This window comes from Rhincodon typus, chromosome 22 (assembly GCF_021869965.1).
Source record: "Rhincodon typus isolate 14 chromosome 22, sRhiTyp1.1, whole genome shotgun sequence".
Taxonomy (NCBI): domain Eukaryota; kingdom Metazoa; phylum Chordata; class Chondrichthyes; order Orectolobiformes; family Rhincodontidae; genus Rhincodon; species Rhincodon typus.
In genome coordinates, this window is record NC_063353.1 from 41024545 (window position 1) to 41040588 (window position 16044).

Sequence of the window (16044 nt, forward strand, 5' to 3'; positions counted from 1 at the left end):
CCTGCATTAATTTCCCATTCTCAACTACCCAGAAGGCAGTTAAGAATCAACCACATTGCTGTGGGTTTGGAGTCACATGTAGGCCAGACCAGGTAAGGATGCCAGATTTTCTTCCTTAAAAGGATATTAGTGAATTAGATTATAAGAATCTACAATCATTGCATGATTACCATTAGTCCAGTCCTTTATTACAGGATTTTTATTGAATTCAAATTTCACCATCTGCCATTGTGGGATTCGAACCCTTGTCCCAAACATTAGCCTGGGGCTCTGGATTACTAATCCAGTAACTTTACTGCTGTTGAAACCCCTTCCCTTTTTCTAGGGCCCTAGCAACTCCTGACTGGAGGCAATCCATGATCCTGTAGCTCAAACATGAGTAGGTCATGGTTCCGTCAGCTCCTGCCGCCCCTTAATATACAACTCATTTCTCATACAATGCCTGCAGTTGCAGATACAGGCCATTTAACCAACTCAGTATACATCGACCCTCCGAACAGCATCCTTTTCAGACCTACCTCCCCTCCCCCCACCCACTTTATCCCAGTAATCCTGCATTTACCACGACTAATCCAACTAACTTGGACACTACAGGGCAATTTAGCATGGCCAATCCACCTAGCCTACGCATCTTTGGGCTGTGGGAGAAAACCGGAGCACCCGGAGGAAACCCATGCAGACACGGGGAGAATGTGCAAACTCCACACAGACAGTTGCCTGAGGCTGGAATTGAACCCAGGTCCTTTGTGCTGCGAGGCAGCAGTGCTAACCACGGAGCCACTGTGCCACCTACCTGAAAGTTGTTATTTCTTGTTTGGGGACAGTGGACAATTTCAGGTTCTCTCAATCACAAAATTGCTACAGTACAGAAGGAAGCCATTTGGCCCATGTGACCCGCACTGGCTTTATTACCTCGTGCCAGTCTCCTGCCTGCCTCCCATATCCCCACTCACCACTTCTAGCCAAATAATTATCCAGTGCCTGTATTTCGTGTAACTTTACTGGAGTTACATGGACTACTATCTCCTCTCACAGATATAGGTGAAAGTCCAGCTTCATGTGCCAGCGGACAGAATGACGCCCAAAATCTTGCCAAGTTTAAGCCTGGTTTGGAGCAAATTATGGAAAGGGATGTGGGAGAGCAGATTATGGGACAGGACCTGCTCTGCCAAATCTCCACCACGTTGGGACTTGGCTCACTTTCAGTCTGATATCGAAGGTGCGCCTTATATACAGAGAGGTATTAGAGTGCCAGTTGGAAGAAATAGAGCCCGCCAGGTTTAGAAAGAGTGAAATTGTAATGGCAGCTGGTTTTGAAGCAATGTGTTGACCATGAGGTATGTCCCACCAAGAATGGGCCCAGGACTTTTCAACACAGCAGTTCTTCGATCAGACCAAATGTTACATGTTGCTTTGAAGAGTACAATTACCTACCCCATTCATCCTTCCTTAAGCCAGTGACCACAGAACACAATACTGACATGGGCAGCTCCCACTAGCCTTCATTGTCTGATACATGGAAATTCTACCAGGTACAGAGTCAGTGAAGGGGACCTCCTGCTTTGCCACAGCTATTTGACACTGCAGAGTTTCAATGGAGAGGAATTTCTTTTTGACTGTGATGAGATGGGGGCCATCGTTATCAAGACATCATGTGGGAGGTCAAACTGGTTTTCTTTGCCCTGTCTTGTTTCAGCAGTTATTAGGTAACTTTCCCTGCTCTATTTTTCTCCATCCTACACTCAATGCCTCTAGCTTTCAGATAATGAGTTAGGTCTTTGGGACCCCGGAGCATCGTTATGATAACATCACACTGCCGCACATCACACAGTATAAATACAACAGTGCGGGTGGAGTTAGAACTTTCTGGAATGAGAGAACATTGGGATCACGTGGCATAAAACACACAAAGACAGACAGATTGGTCTATATTTATTGTAACTATAGAGATCGGGGCTGATATAATCACCATATACAGCAGTTTTGAGTATTAGTGTACAACAAAAAGCATTACGTTAAAGTCAAAGTCTCAACACAATTCTTGGCTTTGCCTTCACCTTCACCAGCCTGTCTTGAATCTAATCTCAGCATAGCATCAAACCAAACGTCAAAATGATTATCTTTCCAACACAGTCCTGGTTCTTTGAAGTTTCATATGTGCGACTCGAGAAAGAACTATTTCCAAGATCTTGCCACTCACTGGCCTTAATGTATTTCAGCAACAATATCAACACAGAGCTGGATGCCATATAAAGGAATCAGTGACTACATAATGCTTGGAAGTGATGTACCTTAAGAAGGTTCTTGCTGTTATCTCTCTCTTGAAGATGTCGGCTAACTCAACCTCTCACTGCACATCCGGACTCTTCCTTCCCTCCGTACCAACTGCATTAACATCTCCTACATCACAACAGTGAGCACTTTTAAAAAGTATTTTAATGTCTGACAACCCCAGCCTATTCAGCTTCTCCCTTCAGGTCAAACCCTCCAATCCCGGCAACATCGTGGTAAATCTTTTATGAACCCTTTCAAGTTTCACAACATCTTTCCCATAGCTGGGAGACCAGAACTGACCCTGGAGCATCAGAAGCTGAGGCGTAACCTTATAAAAGTTTATAAAATCATGAGGGGCATGAATAGGGTGAACAGTCAAGGTCTTGTCCCCAGGGTGGGGGAGTCCAAAACTAGAGGTTTAAGGTGAGAGGGGAAAGATTTAAAAGGGACCAAGGGGGCAGCTTTTTCACGTAGAGGGACTGTGTGTGTATGGAATGAGCTGCCAGAGGAAGTGGAGGAAGCTGTTACAATGACAACATTTAAAAGGCATCTGGATTGGTACATGACTGGAAGGGTTTAGAGGAAAATGGGCCAAAAATGTTGGCAAAAGGAACTAGATTAATTTAGGATATCTGGTCGCATGGACGAGTTGGACCAAAGGGTCCATGCTGTTTATCTCTATGACTCTAAGTTCTGAAAGGTGCCATGTAAATGAAAGTTCCTTCCTTCTTACGTCACTGCAAGGCTCAGTTGCCAGTTGGCACAGCTCTTGACTGGGTACTGGGATATTGCAGAGACCTGCTGCATCCTGAAATGCTAGCCTAGTTGAGATCAGCTAATACACTGAAGACTAACTCTGGCTGCAATAGATCATCAGCCATATCTGAGCCACTAAGCTAGCTGAGGATTCTCTCAGCTGTATCAGACCTGCAGAGTGTGACAGTGGATTTGACTGTACAAGGAGCTTGAGGACAAGCGCAAAGATTAATTGGACATCACTGGATGATGGCTCTTTAAAATTTAGCTGAGGCTCACAGAACAGGACGATGGAGATTTAAATTGCTAAGTATATATCTAAGCAGCGTAGCCATTGTAACATTAGCCTTAAAAAAAAGTAACAAAACTCTCTGCTTTCTATTTGCACAGATGACGACACTCCAGCCATTCACAAAACGTCTTTAGCAGCTGACTGTTTTTGCCCTGTTCTCCAGCCCTCCTCTCCACCGTTATATATCAGCTGCTCTTCAGAATCTCAACCAAACCATCCTGCTCACTGTACGGGAGCATCCTGTCATGTCTGGAGCAGACACTTAACCTGTGGAACGAACATGGTATTTGGAGTAGTAAATGGGCAGAAAAATATCTTTGAAAAAGAATGTGAGGGTGGGGGGTGTTTGCGATTTAAATAAACAACCCCTACTTGACTACCCTGTGACGCGCAATGTAAGAATATTTCCCGTATAATTAAAGTTTTCCAAGGTCCTTTTTTATCCTCAACATAGAAAGAAGAACAATGGCAAATATGAAGACATTTTGCAAAGATTTCCTTCAAGAGGCGAGGATTTTTAAAGGCAAGAAATGCCTTCTATTGTACACATTCCCTTTGTTTCCTTTTCTTTGTTTCTGTTCAAAACATACATTTCAACTGCATCAGCTGGTAGTGTGTGCTGCACTGCAAATCCAGAGCATTATGAATAACAACAAGCATTGGCATTTATATAGCACCTTTCACATAGTATAAATCCCCAGGTGCTCCTCACAAGCCTGTGGTAGAGAGGTTTGGGGAAGGATTTCCAGAGTTTGGGGTTTAGGCAGCTGAAGGTATAGCTATAAATGGTGATTAAAATTATGAATAACCAAGAGGGCAGAACTGGAGCAGAGCAGAGATCCAACAATATGTATGTAAACAGTGCCTTGTGTCCAGTTCCAAGGGACTTCACTTGGTGGCAAAACCAGTTAAACACACAATCTTGATGGTCTTTTCTTGTTCTATATGATACAACATCACAAGCAGCTGTAAAGGAAATAGTAACTAAATGTTTCTGGAGGTGGAGAAATGGCAGAAGAGTTCCAGTGTAACCTGTGACAGGAAAAGACAAACACTTGTGCGTTTATTCTCAAAGTTAAAAATCACCATTTTGCAGCAGGCCAGCTGTCACAGGAAGGCTCTAGTTTGACAACAGAGACTGGGGCTTTTAAGGTTGAGTGTGCAGACTGCAAATACAGAAACTCTTCAGGGGAGCTGACTGCAAAAAAGCACTGCTAGCCACCCAAGGCAATGCCATGGCATTAATGCAGAATATACCTAACTTAATAGCATCTGATAACATGGTTACCATATTAGTAATCAGATAAAGTATAGAAAGTTGAAGATCCCAGAGATTCTCAGGGTAAGCATCCTGGGACTACTTAAACCAGTGTGAACACCTACCACATATAGAGATTGCATGAGCCTTCGCGAGCCGAGTCCTGTGATCCCAGCAGAACACTAGGATTCCACAGTCTTCACACTAATGGAAAATAACATGACCAAAATACATCATGCTCATGTAGCACCCTTCAGTACAAACACTTGCTCATCCCTGCTCCAGTTACCAGGCCTGGCTGACAACAGTGCTTGACACTCTAGCTGAAAGAAAGAATGCTTCTGGTAGATCTGAGGAGCTTGCACTCTGGACTGCTGGCGTAGAGTGATAGTTCATTTGGCTCCTTCAGTGGTTGGAGTCTGCAGATTGCATCGGAAAGAATTCTAACCTTTGTCACAATGAACTGGAGGCAACGTTATTAGCCACCCCATGTACCTTCCGGGGCAAGTCCACTCAAGTTCCACGCTGTCCACGAACTGCTGTTGCTGGTTCTATGCAAGCAGCTTAAAAAAAGCCTGTGGACTCTCAAAGGTCACCCCTTCAATCAATAAATCAATCCTATCCCTTATCAGAAATATATCTGATTGTGTCAGTGCAATACAAACCAACTCCAAAGCTTTTCTGAAAATCAGAGACCATAATTAAACCCATTTCCATCAATAATCTTCACATGGCAGGGAATTTATGACATTTGTTTTTTGAGAATGTAAAGGTTCGTGAGCATACTTTGATAATGCAGCAATATTATTGCAGGGTAGCTTGGAAAATTGCAATTCCAATGGATAGCAACATCACAGTATTGTTTCTATTGCAATTCTCATGACCATTGGCACTCTCATAAAAATCAATAGTCATTCTTGCATCATAGGAAATGCAGCAAAGGCCCAGAGTCTACTATGTGATACTTGATCAGATAATCTGATTTTTGGGTGATGTTGTCTGGGGAATAAGGCTTGGCTGGAGGACCAGCGATATCTGACATACACTTCTTTGAAATACGGTAATAAGATATGTTATGATTACCTGGAGACATGGTTTAACACCTTATCTGAAAGAAAGCACCCCCAGCAGTGTAGCGCTGAGGTGTCAGCCTCCATTTTCAGACTCAAGCCCTGGGACGGGACTTGAACCTGGAACCCAGTGACATAGGTGTGTGCTTTACTAACTGTGCCATGGCTGACAGGGAAAAGAAGAAAAAGAGGGAGAGAAAAATGCAGTTGCTCCTTGTTAGACACGTCAGAATCTTGAAATACAGCTGGTATTTTAGGCCTGATTTCAAATGTGCTATTTTTAAAAAGCAGACGACTGCTACTGAGATACCAAAATAACTGCAGGTGTAATTTCAGTGGCGGGCAGGCAAAAAGAAACAGTGTGAGACCAATGGGATATAACACCTAAAGGTGTCCAAGCAACCGTAAACATACTGGACTGTGATCTCGTGACTTCAAAGAAAACAGGAGGTTGCCAACCCTCTGCAGCAAACCACCCCCTGTTGTTTCTGGTTTTCTTTCCTTGGAAGAATTAAAAGGTCTGTTTCAATTCTACTGCATTGTGCTAGTGGGGCTGGGGGTCTCCTGTGTACCAGTCTTGAGTGTTAACGTTATGGTTAACATGCTGTGATGGTCATCAAAGAACGACCCCATCATCGCCCCAGGGTTGCAGGTTAGGACTCTCTCTCAGTTGGAGTGCTCGAGGTTAGCTCGAGAGCTGCCAAAGGAAACAGGATGAGTCTTTCTCACTCTGAATATTCAAACTCAATCACAATCGAAAGGAATCAGAACAGCAGAATGTCAATCGACCTGCAAAACTGTGAAAGTAACTGTTCAATGACCAACGTCAATGCTATCAGTACAGGTATTTCTGCTACAACGTGTGTTTCGTTAATGCAAATTTGGCTGTAACACAATTGATGAATAGTGGACTTTGTTTGGGTAGTGCGAACTTTCTACTGTACAGTATAGTGATTTCCTATAGCGATTTCCATATGGCGCAATTTTCTATGGCGATTTTCTATAGCGCGAAGTCATGTAAGAACACAACAATAGCATTATAGGAGAAATACCTGTAATCTCAACTGCAATGTTCAACCATCCACTCTTTGCAAATAATTCAGAGACTGATATTTTATCTTTTGGACTCACCTCTTATTTCTAATGGGTGTGTGCATGTTGCATTTGTATCTATTCTTGTGTTTAGTAATTAATCAACTCTTGTTATTAATTCACGAAGGTCTAGATAAATTGGCCTCCTTTTAAAGCATAAATTGATTAGTCCTGGGAGAATAGAATCTGGGGAGGCAATGGCCTGGTGGTATTACCGCTGGACTGTTAATCCAGAGACCCAGATAACGTTCTGGGAACCCAGGTTTGAATCTCACTGCGGCAGATGGTGGAATTTGAATTCAATAAATATCTGGAATTAAGAGTCTGATGATGACCGTGAATCCATTGTCGACTGTTGGGGATAACTCAGCTGGTTCACCAATTCCCTTTAAGGAAGGAAAGTGCCATTCTTACTTGGTCTGGCCTACATGTGACTCTAGACCCACAGAAATGTGGTTGACTCTGAACTGCCCTCGAGGGATTAGTGATGGGCACTAAATGCTGCCTAGCCAGTGATGCCCTCATCCCATGAATGAATAAAGAAAAAAGAATACCCACAAAGGAAGGAATCCTTCTCAAATTATCATTGTTACAGGCAACTGAGGAGAAAGGTGAATAAAGAAGGGGAGCCAGTTCATCACCCCTCATTGGGAAGCTGAAATATTTGGGGGATCCAGTCTGGAACTGTAACGAATCAGGGATCCTCGTCTGGGATCTGATTGTAACATACAGTCATAAAGATATACAGCACGGAAACAGGCCCTTCGGTCCAACCTGTCCATGCTGACCAGATATCCTAAATAAATCCAGTCCCATTTGCCAGCATTTGGCCCATATCCCTCTAAACCCTTCCTATTCATATACCCATCCAGATGCCTTTTTAATGTTGTAACCACTTCCTGTGGCAGCTCATTCCATACAAGCAGCACCCTAATCTTGAAATAATTGCCCCTTTTAAATCTTTCCCCTCTCACCTTAAACCTATGCCCTTTAGTTTTGGACTACCCACCTTGGGTAAACAACCTTGCCCATTTATCCTATCAATGCCCCCCATGATTTTATAACCCTCTAAAAAGGTCACCCCTCAGCCTCCGACACTCCAGGGAAAATAGCCCCAGTATATTCAGCCTCTCCTTATAGCTCAAGCCCTCCAACCCTGGCAACATTCTCGTAAATCTTTTCTGAACCCTTTCTAGTTTCACAACAGCTTTCCTGTAGCAGGGAGACCAGAATTTCATGCAGTATTCCACCAATGTCCTGTACAGCTGCAATGCGACCTTCCAACTCCTACACTGATCAATAATGCGTTCTTCACGATCCTATCTACCTGTGACTCCACTTTCAAGGAACTATGAACCATACTGTAAAGCCACATGTCTCACCTTTTCAGACAAACTTTTAAAAGATTAAATACATCTGAATTGAAATGCAAACGAAGGGGAAGGGAGCAATCTAAAGTGTTAGATCCTCAAGGCATCACAACAAGTTTCACAACCAATAAATCACAGTTGAACTGCTGTGACAGCGAAAGATTTCAATATTACACAATGACAATTCAAAATAAAAGCAAAAAAGCACACTATCATATCCAAAAGAAACCTAAACACAGAGCTCAAGTCACAATAATGTGGTAATAAAGTTTAGTTAAATGTTGGTTCTCTGTCATAGAAAGGTTCACAAGTAGGAGAATGATTTTCTTTTAATATACTGAGTTTGAGACCTAGAAAGTAGAAAAAAGCCTCCACATTCTGAGATTTTTGCATTGAGTTTATTTGCAATCCAAGGATGAATGGAACAGTTATTACTTTATTTTCTTCCTCAGAATTATAAAAACTTTTTATTAATATTTACACACACGGAAATGTTGGGAGAAATATGAAGCAGATTCAATTCAAATATCTACTGAAAACCATGCAGTAAATCACCTCCTGCATAATGACCATCTTCTCCAATCCAGTTCCAACCTGACTGAAACATCAGGTATGGCCTTAAGAGGCTGTCTGGAAACAATACAGACACTCAAAACAGTACAAAATGCTCTATGTCAATTTATGAGCAGTCACTTGATTGTAAAGATCTTGAAAGAGATGGGTTGCTAAAGCATTGTGTCTTGCACTTTTCGACGCAAGCATCATTTGAAATTTAGCATTCTTGCATGAGCCCTACAATGAAAACCTTTGAAAAATCCGACTTTTTCAGCAATATGCAAATTCTGCACTGCCTCTATGCTCACAAATATCAACTTGCACGATAAGAGAGCACTGAACAAGCTCCTGGATCTGTTTGCTGATATCTATACAGCATTGGTCAGACGCCCTAATAAATTGGATAAAAGAATTGTTGACCTGTAATGCTAACTCAACCTCTCTCTCCTCAGATTCGTACCTGGTCCCTTAAGGGTTTTCCAGCATTTTCTGTTTTAATGACACATTTCCAGCATCTGTGGGGCTTGGTATTTGTAAATCCAGAGAGAGCCGCTTGACTGCTTGACCATATTTAGATCTATACTTCATGTCTCAATGACAATGGAATGTGTCCAGGCTGTTGACTAGAAGCATATCTCAAGCTATTTGGAATGGCAGGGATTGATAAGTGAATGCATGTGTCATTTCAAGCTTGTGATCATGCACAGAAAGACTGGATTTCTTCAGTCTGCAAGTGTTAACTTAGTTTTAACATCATATCTCAGAGAAAGACACATAGCAATGAGCTGACCACCCCTCTCCCATCTCAGAACCATCAGTCACAGGGAGAAATGAATGCGAAAAAAACTGCCAACAGCAATTTGTGAGAGATAGTAAGAACTGCCGATGCTGGAGTCAGAGATAGCACAGTGTGGAGTTGGAGGAACACAGCAGGCCAGGCAGCATCAGAGGAGCAGGAAAGCTGACGTTTCGGGTCGGGACCCTTCTTCAGAAAAAAACAGCAATTTGTATTTATCCAGCACCTTTAAATCTAATTAAATATCACAAGGCAATTCACAGGGAGGTTATAAAGCAAACTTTGATACCTAGCCACATAAGGAGATATCAGTTGACAAAAAATTGGAGTAGAATTAAGCCATTCAGTCCCTTAAGCCTGCTCTACTATTCTAGATTACCCATCCTGCCACACTGCACCATAGCCCTCAACATTTTTACTACACTTAAGTGCAGAATGCTAAAAGGCTGATCCAAGAAGCAGATTGTGGAGACTGTAAGGGACAATTTCAAGCAGAAATGAGGGCCAACGGGCTTTATGAAGAATATTTCAGAGCACAGAGCCTCAATCATGGAAAGTATGCCACCAAAAGCAGAATGATTAAAAACAACAAAATTCACACAACTAAAGCTTGCCTGTTGCATTAATGCAAGATTTATTCTATTAACAAATAGTTAAGAACCAAAGAAACTTGTGAATAAGAGTACATTATGTTTGATGTTGAGAGTCTAGAAAGTTGTCTCATAACGTTTTTCATTCAAAAGCTCACTGTTATAGTTTGGGATTTAGCGCTTTATCACACTTTCTAAAATAAGATTACCCTAAAAAAAACCCTGCAATAACATTATTTTGCTTCAACGGGTTATTATGTGCTTTTGTTGCAATTTTTGATTCAAGCGTCTATCAGTCATGTCATCTGGTCTGAGCCAGAAGCTTATTACGTTTAGAATAAGAAAATACAAAACTGCCACAGTTCTATTCAGAAAGGTAAAAAGTCTTTTTCTACTGGAAGTACATTGTATGTCATTCTCAGAGAACGGCTTCTGTTCAGATTGTGATTCTCCTTCTCCACTGCTACCTCTTGTTCAGTAGCTGCTTTTCTCCTGCGCATAGTCACTGAATCATGGAAACCAAGAGACACCCAAAGAACTATGTTTTAACCAATTCAGTAATCCCTCAGTCAAGGCATCTTGAAGAGTAAATGCCTTCAACACAGAGGTCTGCTTCAAACGCTCTCAAACTCATAATAGCTTGCTGGGCAAGGGCAGATGGCATGATTAATTTGCATAAGAATGAAAGCATTCACAACAGGGAATGACCAACAGGAAACACTTGCGGCATTTTTTTTTTAAGAAAGCTTTCAGGGTCTGGGGATGGGAATCAACAATGAATCTCAAAATCCTGTGGTGAGGAATCTCAAAAGTAAGTCTTGAATGAGAAGCTGTGGTGCGCCTGATGTTGTCAGGAAGACAAATTCTTCCTTCAGGGCAGTACAGGAAGGGGTTTTCACTTGTTTTCAACCCCTTGGCTTGCTGAAACCACTGCCAACTTTCCCTCAGGTGTGCATGGAGTAACACTGGTGTCTGTCATCTTTCCCTGCCCCAGAGGCACCTTCTCCAGAAAGCAAGGAACTTGCTATCCCAGGCTCTTCCAGCTTCTAATTAACCTTCCTGATTAAAATAATTAACGCCAGTGAATGACTACCTCAGCACCATGCACCATTCTCTCTGCTGAAGTTCCAGTATAAATATTAATGATCACATGCTAGGCATCTCTTTACCTTATCCTTTGTAGTACTGCTGTGCATTGTCACATTCAACTATCTGGTAATGATTGTAGGCCTAACAATATTATGGCCTAATGAAGTGCTCAGACACTTGCCCTACTCTCAGCATCCCGACGTTGCATATTTTTCTTAATATACAGTTTATTAGGCACTTTGGCAACACAATGCCTCTTTTCTTCGTTATCTCGGGAACTGGGGGAGCAGGGATCATGTGAAACACGAGGGACCGCACAACACAACAAAGCTGACTGTGAGCAAACCACAGACACTCCGGCACTTCAATTAACTTTTTCAGCACAGGGTTGGAAGAAAACCACGTCTTTTAAAACTGAGTAATTCTGGTCATACTTAATAACAACGCTTTCCTTCTGCTTCACTCATATCTTGTGATTAGGAGATTGTTTAAAAATACTTGAAAATATGGTTAGGAGCTAGCAGTTCTGTTAGAAATGGACAGATGTTGACAGGGCAGTTTTTATTCCACCAGAAACGGATACTTTAAAATAGCCAGCATATTTAATACATTATAAGTGCAGCCTCTATAATTGATTCTAATAGTGGTGAGAAAAATTGAACAGCTTTTGCCCGACATAGGTGAGCGCCTATGATAAGCGTGAGTGGTTCAATTGCTGAGGACAGTAATTTATTTCAGCCTAAATAAAATTAGCTTTACCTGGTCTGTGCTGAGCTAGCTGATCTTAGCTGGCTGTCGGGGAGCAAGAACCAGGAACCAAAGGAGGGAAAGGGGCAAGGTAAGCGGGGAGGGTGGGACACCATGTAAAGGGCAGGGGATGGGAGAGAAGGGACATACAGGGAGAAGCAAGGAGGGAGTGGGGGAGGCTTGGTGTGTGGGACAGGGAAAGGTTACAAGCAGCGAAGTGGAGCTGGGGTTGGGGGGGGGGGGGGGGAGATGTGATGAGAATGTGGGATGAGGAGTCAGCTAGAGCAGTCGGGAAGTTAAGAGCCACATAAATACCCTGGCTACAACAGCAGGTCAGAAGTTAGGAATGCTGCAGCGAGTAACTCACCTCCTGACTCCCCAAAGCCTGTCCAACATCTAAAAGGCACAATTCTGGACTGTGATAGAGTATTCCTCCTTTGCCTGGATGGGTCCAAGTCCAACAACACTCAAAAAGCTTGACGCCATCCAGGACAAAGCAGCCTGATTGATCGGCATCATATTATGAAGCATCCACTCCTTCCACTAGGAATGCTCAGTGTGTACTGTCTGCAAGAAATTCAAAGCACCTTCCACATCCATGACTACTTCCATTTAGAAGGACAACGGCAGCAGATACATGGATACACCACCACCCGCAAGTTCCCCTCCAAGCCATTCACCATCCTGGAAATATATCGCTGTTCCTTCATTGACACTGGGTCAAAATCCTGGAATTTCTCCCCGAGGGTATTGTGGGTCAACCTACAGCATGTGGACTACAGCAGTTGAGGAAGCCAGTTCACTACACCTTCTCAAGGGCAACTAGGGATGGGCAATAACTGCGGGCCCAGTTGATGCCCATGGGTGAACAGAAAGAAAAGCAAGAGTGGGAAAAACGGGCAAGGAGGAGGAAGGGGGAGAAGGAGGGGGTAAGAGTGGTCAGGAGAGTATAAATGGGGAATTCCAGTTCTCCTGATGTCCAAGAAAGAGGAGTGAAGCCAGTGTTCCTACTCCTCACTACTATCCAGTGACAACTGCTCGAAAATGAATGCGTGCCCAGAGTGAGGAAGAACGTAAACTGCTTCTTCTCAGTCTTGAATTCAAATCTCACCAAGGGAGTCGGTCAATTTGAATTCAGTTTGTTTTTATAATCTGCATATTAGAAACTAACATGAACAAAAAGAAAAAGGATGAAAACACCCAGCTGCTTCACACTGGGGAAGGCAATTTGCAATACTTGCCTGGTTTGTCCTTACATGTGGCATCAACATGGGTGACTTTTAAATGCCCCCTGAAGTGATCTAAACAAACCACCTCTCTGACAGTCAAGAACTATCTTGTTTGCCAATGATGCCCACATATTGAGAATCGACTTAAAAAAATGACCATGAAAATTAGGCTGATTCTTTAATGAACAGTTGATCTGTGAAAACAGGTTTATACTTAGGAGGCAAGTTGAAAATTCAAGAAATTAGTGCATCAGGAGCTGGAGAAGGGAAGAAAAATTTAAAGAAAGTACTTAATTATTTTACAGTTCCAGGGAGTGCATTTATGCAACAAATAAAATAGAGAACTATTTTGTTTTTAATCTGGAAAGGACAATGATGACTGTTTGTACTCACATTTATTGGGCCTAAATGGCATCTCTGGAAAGAAGGATTTATGAACTGTAATGAGCAGAATATGACTTATCTTAATTCAAACCTTTGCTCTCTGGGAGAGCTGTGGACGATAAGATTATTTAGCACTCGGTGTTTTAGGAGGAAGATAAAAAGGACATTGGAGCCCTAGTGAGCAAAATGTGAGCCAGAGTCCAAGGCCCGCCTGTCACTCATAACGACTCGCTCTACTTGGGCGAGCTCAGCTAGCCTGGCAGATGGAGCACTAGGCTGAAGCGAGCTTTGTTAATCTTGGCAGAGAGGCAGGCAAAAACGACAGTGTCCGAACCACCCCAGCCATACTTACTCAACCCCACCCCTCCCGAAACAACGCCTCCTGCTGTTTCAGGAAAGAACGACGTGGAGCGGGAGAGGCACCACACAGCCGCAGACCGTATAGCGCAACGGTGAAAATCATTTCGTTGGCGGGGAGGAGAAGCAAAAGAGAACGGGTTGGGATATAAATAGACGGGATTTGGGGCATCTTCGAATTGCATTTCAAAATTAAAGAACAGGAGAACAAAATATTTTACGTTAGCTGGTGAAAACGAAGCGAGCCCAAATAGGCAGCACGAAAACACGTTTGTGCTTTGACTTTCATTGTTGTCAACAACATATTTGCTAGATGCCAGACAATAACAATATAAAAGCAAGACAGAGAAAGAGAGAGAGAGAGACAGAGAGTCGCAGAAAGAGTGACAGAGAGAGAGAGAGATACTCAGAGCTAAGCAGCAGCCAAAGTTGACATCACAGTGCTGTGTGAAATGATAACTGTAGCCATCTGGTAACAAGCAATACAGCAGATTTATAGCGGAATTATTGTCAACCTAAATTGATTCTTTAACCTGACATTCTGTGCTTAATGGGGAAAGCACAAATAAATCTCTCCACTAATGCCACAAGCACACTTTGTTCTCTGAAATTCTCCAGCAATTATCAATATGATATCGAGCAGCGAAAGACAGGACACCAAACTGGCATAATATGGAACCTTTCTGACAAATAGTACCCGGGTTTCTTTATACAAAGGTATTTCAAAACTAGAGGGAACCGGGAAGGGGATCAAGGTTGGGATCAGCCGGGGGAGGGGGTTAGAAATGAACGGAAAAGCCAGGCATAATATTCGGCACCGAAAGTGTTTGTACAGCTCCATTGTTCTGGTGTCCCACCGACAGAAACAGAGAGAGAGGAGAGAAAGAGAGAGAGATGTATTCGGGCTCTCCATTGCCTGTCAAGACATTTAAACAAAAGGGCCGCATTTTTCAAACCTGGTTCCCCCAATTCCCCCAACATTTCATCCACTTCCCGACTGTATCCAGTGCCCTGAGCTCAGCCCCAGTGCCGATGGGAAGTGGTGGGCTGCAATGGACCTTACCGGGGGTTGGGGTTGGAGTTGGGGTTGTGGGGGGGAGGATGAAATTAACTCAAAAGCCGAACTCAATCCACAGACACTCTTTCGGTCCACACAAATGCCACTTCAGAGGGAAGGACCGTAAAATGCACAACAATTATAAACCGCTATGCTTCCCAGACGCAAGCCAGATACAAAAAGCATATACAGCACGTAAAAGAAACAAGCCCTGTAGCACGGTGTTTCAACCAGGTTAAAACTCAACATTGTATACACACACACACACACACACACGCTACCGTACCTCAACGGCAGCTCATCGTTTCTCGCAGAAGCAGCAGATTTGGGACAGCGCATGCTTTGTGCACAGATATTCTCGACAAAAGGCAGCCCACAAGCACGCAAAACATCAATGGCACAGTATCTCCACTCTCAATAGCCACTCTCTCATCAATGCTGCAGAAAAGAAAAGGGGGCCCTCGCAGAATCACTGAGCAGAAATAATCCTCTCTGACAAGTTATGTTGTCTGAGCATATCTTACATTAATGCAGCATGCAGCCTCAGGGGCCTTGTTGGCATTCACCCGTTGTCTAGCCAGCTCCAGTTTCCGTTGATTATAAGTACCAATAGGTGACAGGACTGGAAAAAAAAAGCCCAGTCAGAAGGTTACTGTTTCAGGTTTGACATGAAAGTGCCAAACTGAGGGCTGTATTCAGAATCCGTCAGGCATAGAAAAAAAAATCAAACAACTTTGCCACTCAATAGTTCTGACTCAATTTTTCCCACTGCTTCAATCTAGGATACTTCAAATGAATTCAATGTTTCATCCTGGACCTGCAGGAACATGAAAAGGCCAAGAAATCATCTGAAGGCTGACCTTGGTCAGAAAGAGCCTACTTTCTAGAGCTTTTTTTTTAAAAACCCCAGCAAACAATAGTTACCTTGTAGGCGATGTTCTACAAGTTGAATGCTAAGTAATTGCACCAAACAAAAGAACCAGAGTTCTGAACAGGACCAACAGATGAAAGAAACAGAGTCAGGGACAGCTCAGGGGGTTGTACTGGGTCGGAAGGTCACGGACTCAAGACCCGCTCCCGAGACGGCAGCACAAAATCCGGGCCATCACCACAGCGCCAGTCACTTCA